This window comes from Melospiza melodia, unplaced genomic scaffold (assembly GCF_035770615.1).
Source record: "Melospiza melodia melodia isolate bMelMel2 unplaced genomic scaffold, bMelMel2.pri scaffold_45, whole genome shotgun sequence".
Lineage (NCBI taxonomy): Eukaryota > Metazoa > Chordata > Aves > Passeriformes > Passerellidae > Melospiza > Melospiza melodia.
This window is the reverse complement of record NW_026948772.1, coordinates 2,186,735-2,193,765: the sequence shown is the minus strand read 5'-3', so window position 1 is coordinate 2,193,765 and position 7,031 is coordinate 2,186,735. Positions and strand designations below refer to the sequence as shown.

At 45.0% G+C, this 7,031-nt stretch overlaps 1 pseudogene; it reads left to right on the top strand.

Annotated features, from left to right (window-relative positions):
* The first annotated feature begins 2,856 nt into the window (after positions 1–2,856).
* Positions 2,857–3,987, top strand: LOC134434626 (cytochrome b-like; annotated as a pseudogene).
* The last annotated feature ends 3,044 nt before the right edge of the window (positions 3,988–7,031 follow it).

Below are 7,031 nucleotides of genomic sequence, written 5' to 3'. Positions count from 1 at the left end.
GCAAAACAACTGATGGCAGACAGAAGACATTGACGCTTGCAGAGATGTGACTTTTTCCAGTGCCAGCTGTGAGTGGCAGACAGAAGAAAAACTCCTGAAAGCACAACTCCATTGGAAGATTGCCTTCCTTTTCATTGCGTAAAGAAGCTCTAGATCCACTTCTGAATTGTCAGTTGTTCGTTAAGGATTGGAAGTTCTCTTTCATTATTTTTTTCATGTGGTTTGGAAGTGGAGGAAGCTCTCGTTCATTCACAAACTCCAGACCAAAGTGCCTTTGGAAGATGCCCCTCGTGGCAGTTTTTGCCCAGCCATGGTACTTGTGGATATAAGAAAGCAAGGGCAATGGTATTTGCAGCCAAAACCCAGCAAAGCTTGGCTCAGCCAAAACATCCTGGGGAGATAGAGGCCTCCAGCTGTTCCTAGAAATCAGCAAGTTCCAGCCAAATGGTTGTGTAGCACTAAGTGCAATCTCTTTGCCTGGATCAGAGCCTTGCTCAGCTGAAGAAGCAGAAAGATCAGCAAGGAGCTCCCAAAGGCCCCTCACATCATTTTGATTTTGCTCATCTTGTGTAAGTTCGCAACTAAACGTGCATTTGCATTTGAGCTAATGAGAGAAAAAAAAAAGTGAAAAGAGGCTTTATGGCAGGGCCATGACATTGCACAAGAGGAATCACTGGTGTGCATTTCATTGGACCTCTCTCAATCCTATAAAAGTATTGTAGCCCTGATTTGAAATAGGCTGGTGTGAACCAACTTGGAGAGACAGAGACTAAAATGGCTTATGGTTGGTTTTTTTTTAAAGTGAGAAAAACTACCCAAAGGGTGTTGTTTTGTGACATTTTAAAATATACTACCTCAAAATTACCAACTGCAATAAATTAAGAATTTAAAAAGGTGTGTTTTGGTATATGAATAATAAAAACTACAAAAATGTGCAGATATAAATGCATGTTTTCATAAAAATCATGAAATTCTAGACAAAAAAATACATGCCCTGAAATACAATACAAAGGCAGATAGAACTGTACTTGAATGATCTCTTTTTAGATTGCTAGAGTTTTTTCCTTGTGAAGAGGAGCTAGGGTATTGCTGAAGAAAAGTGGCACCAGCAGGACGGGGCAGCGTGCCGTGCTCCGTGCAGAGGCTGCCAGGGGCTGCCCGAAGAGCGCCCTGCTGCAGCCAGAGCCCTCCTGGCCTGGGGCCCGGGAGCAAAGGGCCAGGGCAGCCACCTCCTCCTCGTCCTGACCCTGCCACCGCTCCCTGCTGCTGCTGCTGAGGGAAAGAGAAGACTCTCCTAAGGCCCCATGAACGAATGCACTTACACAGCCCTGGGGATGCCAGTGAAGGAAACCATGTGTCACATAATGCATGTGTGACCAGAGTCACCAAACACCACGTAAACATGGAATTGTTGCACCTCTCTAGGACAGGCAGAAATTTAAAGAATTAACTGGAGACTTCAGGGCACAAGAGGCCAGAGGAGGGAAACAACTCTGAAGGGAAAAACCATCATATCTGGAGGGGAAAACATCTCCGCCTGCTCAGAATCGGTTGAGGGAACATGTCTCTAATCCTCTCCAGAAAGGGATGCTTTAGGTGAGCTCTGCACCTCCAACTGCCTTGGACCAGAGCCAGGAAGATTCAATTATGTAAATGTTACATAGATAGATAGATAGATAGATAGATAGATAGATAGATAGATAGATAGATAGATAGATAGATAGATTGATTGATTTTGTTACTGAAATCTCTCTTTACTGTCCTCTCTGTTGCTACAGATACCAGAACTTGGTAGCCAGTGCCACACTCAACTACAATCCTGAGATTGCTCTCCTGTTGCTTCAAAAAAGCACACTCTTGGGGAATGTGGAGCATGTAGGTCCTTACAGAAAGGGATCAGACCAAGAGCATTGCACTGGGAACTGCACTCTGTGCATCTGTGCTCGGGCAAGTTCTTCTCTTGGACTCGACCACACTGGTGGAGCTAAACTGGCTGGAATCAGAAATGCAGCCCAGCCCCTTCCAGCTCCTGTGACCTCTGAGGAGCAGCTGGAATGCAAGGGCATTGACCTCCTGCTGAATTCCCAAACACAACACACACTGATTCCCTGGGCTGCAAAAAGGCATGAGCACTACTAAGCTCAAAGTGATCTGTAAGGCCATACTGGCTGGCCTGGAACCACAACAGTTCCTTCTGCACCAAGGTCCCTGCACAGAATGATGTGTTCTCATGCAAAACTACTGCATTCTCCAGAAGTGATACCTTGGAAATTAAAATTCTAGCAGACCCAGTCCCAGTGCTATAAAAGGGCAGAAAATAATGATGAAAAGAACTTTAGCTGGGAGAAGAAGAAAATGAACAGCCTCTTCCTCCAAGCAAACAAAAAAAAAAAAAAAAAAAAAAAAAAAAAAAAAAAAAAAAAAAAAAAAAAAAACCAAAAAAACCCAAGAAAAAAAAGGGGGAAAAGTAATTTCCAAAAGTGGCTCGAATATTTGGATGCACTGAGGAGATGCTGAAGGCCCCTCACGAGGCTCCTGCTCCTGTTGTCCAAGCTAAAGATTTCTCATCCTGACCAAACAAGCCCCCTTCTCAAACTTCTCAACATCCCTAGGATACTTTAACCCCCTTTCCCACCGCCTAAGTATAACCAACTTCCTCAAAGGAGGACAGAACATTGCATCCCACCTAACTGACCTCTCCTGATACAAAATAGTAGGTCCAGAGGGGCTAGCCAGCCTACAACTTACAGCAACCAAAACTGCCACCACCCTCCACTCAGGCCTAATCAAAGCCTACTTAGGATCATTCACCTTATCCATTCTCATCATCCTCGTAGCCACATACAGAAATAACCAATGGCCCTCAACCTTCGTAAAAACCACCAAATCCTCAAAATCATCAATAATGCCCTAATCGACCTCCCAGCGCCATCAAACATCTCAACATGATGAAACTTCGGGTCTCTAGTAGGCGTTTGCCTAATTACTCAAATCGTCACAGGTCTTCTGCTAGCTATGCACTACACAGCAGATACCCATCTAGCCTTCTCCTCTGTCACTCACATATGCCGAGACGTACAATTTGGCTGACTCATCCGCAACCTCCACGCAAACGGAGCCTCCTTCTTCTTCATCTGCATCTACCCACACATCGGCTGAGGACTCTACTACGGCTCATACCTAAACAAAGAAACTTGAAACATTGGAGTCATCCTCCTCCTAACCCTCATAGCAACCGCCTTCGTAGGATACATCCTACCATGAGGCCAAATATCATTCTGAGGAGCTACTGTAATCACAAACCTATTCTCTGCCATCCCTTACATCGGGCAAACACTAGTCAAATGAGCCTGAGGAGGGTTCTCTGTCGACAACCCCACACTGACCCGATTCTTTGCTCTCCACTTCCTCCTTCCCTTCGTCATCGTAGGCCTTACTCTCGTCCATCTCACCTTTCTCCATGAAACAGCCTCAAACAATCTGCTAGGCATTCCCACAGACTGTGACAAGATCCCCTTCCACTCATACTACACCATCAAAGACATCCTAGGATTCGTACTAATGCTCTCCCTACTCGTCTCACTAGCCCTATTCTCCCTCAACCTCCTAGGTGACCCAGAAAACTTCACCCCAGCCAACCCACTTGTCACCCCTCCTCACATCAAACCCGAGTGATATTTCCTATTTGCATACGCCATCCTCTGATCCATCCCAAACAAACTAGGAGGCGTACTAGCTCTAGCCGCCTCAATCCTCATCGTATTCCTCACCCCACTACTACATACATCAAAACTACAATCAATACCCTTCCGCCCCCTATCACAAATCCTGTTCTGAACCCTAGTCGCCAACGTCCTCATCCTAACCTGAGTAGGCAGCCAGCCAGTAGGACACCCCTTCATCATCATTGGCCAACTAGCCTCATTCACATACTTCACAATCATTCTAATTCTATTCCCTCTGATTGAGGCAATTGTCAGTGGGCTGTTGCACACTCACAGGAGCCTTGCTTTTTCCACTGTGTGAGCACAGCCTGCAAACTTGCAGGGCAGTGTTAAAATGATTGAGTGAATTGCTCCTTTGCTTTTCGCTGCCTATGGCATTACTTATGGTGCCTATTTTATGACACATTTCACAAGTAAGTAGATGTTTCCTCTCTACTTAGGTTAGGGTGTATCCTTACCTGGCTTTTGTATGTCTTCCTGCTCTTTCTTAGTGACTGAGTTTCTGATTTTGAAACAGAAAGAGCATTAGGATGCCACTGCTTTGGTAAAGCTCCTGTCAAGGCGTTCAGCTAAAAAGGGGGTGTCTGTAGCCACAGGGGCAGCTAGGTATACACATGCAAGTATCCGCGCTCCAGTGTAGGTGCCCTGGACACCCCAGTCAGGCAGATAGGAGTGGGCTCTGACACTCAGGGCTTCTGTGCACCAAAGCAACCTTCTGATGTCACTACGAGAAGGTGGCAACCTTTAAGTTTTTAAAGGTTTATTAAACCTTAAGAAAAGACTGTATAAGGAAAGATTGCAGCACTGGGAAGTCTCCATGATTAGCAGCCACATGCTCATCTACAAAAGGGATACTCTGCTTTTTTTACCTTTAGCCCCTCCCAATGTTTTGTCAGTCAATTCTTTCTCTGCCGTCCAGTGGTGGAGATTACTTTCTTGCATCTTGATTGGAGGTCAATTGTTGTTACACCCTGCCTGCTGGTCACAAGCCAGCCCTCCCCAAATGCCCTGACTACCAAGACTATTACAAGGGGGATAAGAAAGAGGACTATGGGAGGACATATTACAATAACAGCACTTTACAATTGAACATAATATCTATCCACATAGTATCTATCTCTTAATTGTGAGAGCCAACTATTACATTACTCACCTATAATGCACAGAAGCAGGAGAGAAGGCACTGGCTTGGCATAACAGCTGAAATAATTGCTAACAAATCTCCCCACATATTTGCACCTTTATTGGACATGGCCAGGACTCCTGTGAATGTACATCTCTGCTTTTCTTCCCCTTTGGAAGCAGTCAAACTGGCAACTCGTGGGGAAACCAAGGGCTTTGTGGGGGCTGCATTGCTCTGCACACACCCAGGCCACCCATGGAACAGAGCTTTGGTGCCTAAAAAGATCAACCAGAGGAAAACAGCTGGAGGAGGTTTCATTTTGACCTTTCTTAGCTGCTAACAGAAGTTGTCAAAATGAAAGTGACCAAGCAAGGCCTGATCCCTGCTGCCAGCTCAGGGTTAGAAAGGAGGCATTACTTGATTTCAGTGCTGGGTGCACAGGGAATCACTTCCCTAAGCCCTGCACACCCAGCAATCTCACCTAGTAGTTTGTATCCATGGAACTAAGACATATTCAATACTTTGCTGAAACTTACTGGCTAAACATTACCTCCAATTTTTTGACATATTTCAATCACTTCTCAGAATTTATTGACATCAGAGTAGGAGTGTCCTGTAGCTCCCTGCTGGTCATTGTCACAGGTTCAGGTGACCCATGCACAAAATAACCCAGGACAAAACTGGGCTTGCAAAGCAAATTCATTCTATTAGTTGCAGTAGCATATAATACATACTGACCTCTGGATTCCCAAAAATCCACTGAACAGGAGAAGGAGTTGGAGCGTGGTGCTCGGCAGCAGAGGCAGGTAGGCAGTGCACTTCCAGGACATCCCCTGGATCAAAACGCTGTGCATCTCGTCCTTCTAAACCCTTCAGCCCAGAACTAGGCCTTGTATCTCCTGCTTAGGAGTGGAATTTTACAGCAGGAGTTAGAGCAGCAGCTCACACATGCCTGGCGTGTGAGATGAGGCCATGATGGCTCAGGATGACTCCATGACTCCCTGCCACCAAGGGCTGCATTGTGCATTGTTCTCCTTTCAAAGCCTGACTGCTCACCCATTGACCAATCCATTGTTTCTCTTTCATGGGTCATGGTCCCACCTGCTAAACAAGACACTTTTCTTCATTGTCTTGTCAACCTGCTCAAACATGGATCAAATATGGCAGGGCCTGGGACATGACTCCGGTTCTGACACAGTCATTTGGGAAATATTCCCATTCCTCATACTCTCCTTTGGTGGTCAAGAGCCTCCTAAAACACTTTCTTCCTTTTGAATGCATTCCAGCTACCTTCTTAGCAGGACCACTCTCCTTATTCTCAAGGCCAAGATAGCCACTTGCACACAGTAAGCACTGCAGTGGGGGAATACATGGTTCAGCACTCCTGTTAAAGCTAAAGGAATTCAAAAGACTATGCCCTGTTTGTTAGACTAAATGCCTCTCCTTCCTATTCTGAGAATCAAACACCAGTGTTTCATCAATAAACCCTGCAGGTGCTCTTGCTGAGTGAAGCCACATTGCTGTGTCAATAAAGCAGCCGGGACTCAGTTTCTTCATGCAGGAAAAGCCAATTCTTTATTCACATAACTCATTTTTATACTGTTTTCACAGACTTGTGTTCAACTTCAACTGGCTGGTAGTTTCCTTGCCACACAATTTATTGCTTAGAAGGTGTATTAGTGTGTACATGTTAAGACTCTCTCTTTTTAAGACTCACTGTTACTCAGGTGATTACATTTTTCTTTCGTGGATGCTCATGGGACAAGTTTCTTGTTTATTACAGATGCAAACAGTTTTCTTAGCACAATAGCTTGTGCTAACTGCACTCATGACTATTCCCATGGGAAGTTAGCTGGCTGCACGTAGAAGATGGAACAGGCCAGCTGGGAATTTACCACAGTGTGGTAAATAGGTACGATTCGTGCTGATAACAATTGAAACAAGAATCAATATTGATACAGTAATTAATATTTGTAAATATTAAAACAGGTAAAATTAGTAATGCCGAAGAAAAAGGGAGAGGAGGGGCACCATGCCCCCCACCCCCACCCCCCCCAGATGTTCAGGAACAGGAGGAAAGCAAGAGATAATGGTTGCTAAAAATAAACAAAGAAGGAACTCTCTGGTTGTGTCCCAGGAAAATGCTAATTATAAGGGATTTATTGCCTTGATACTCTGTTGAA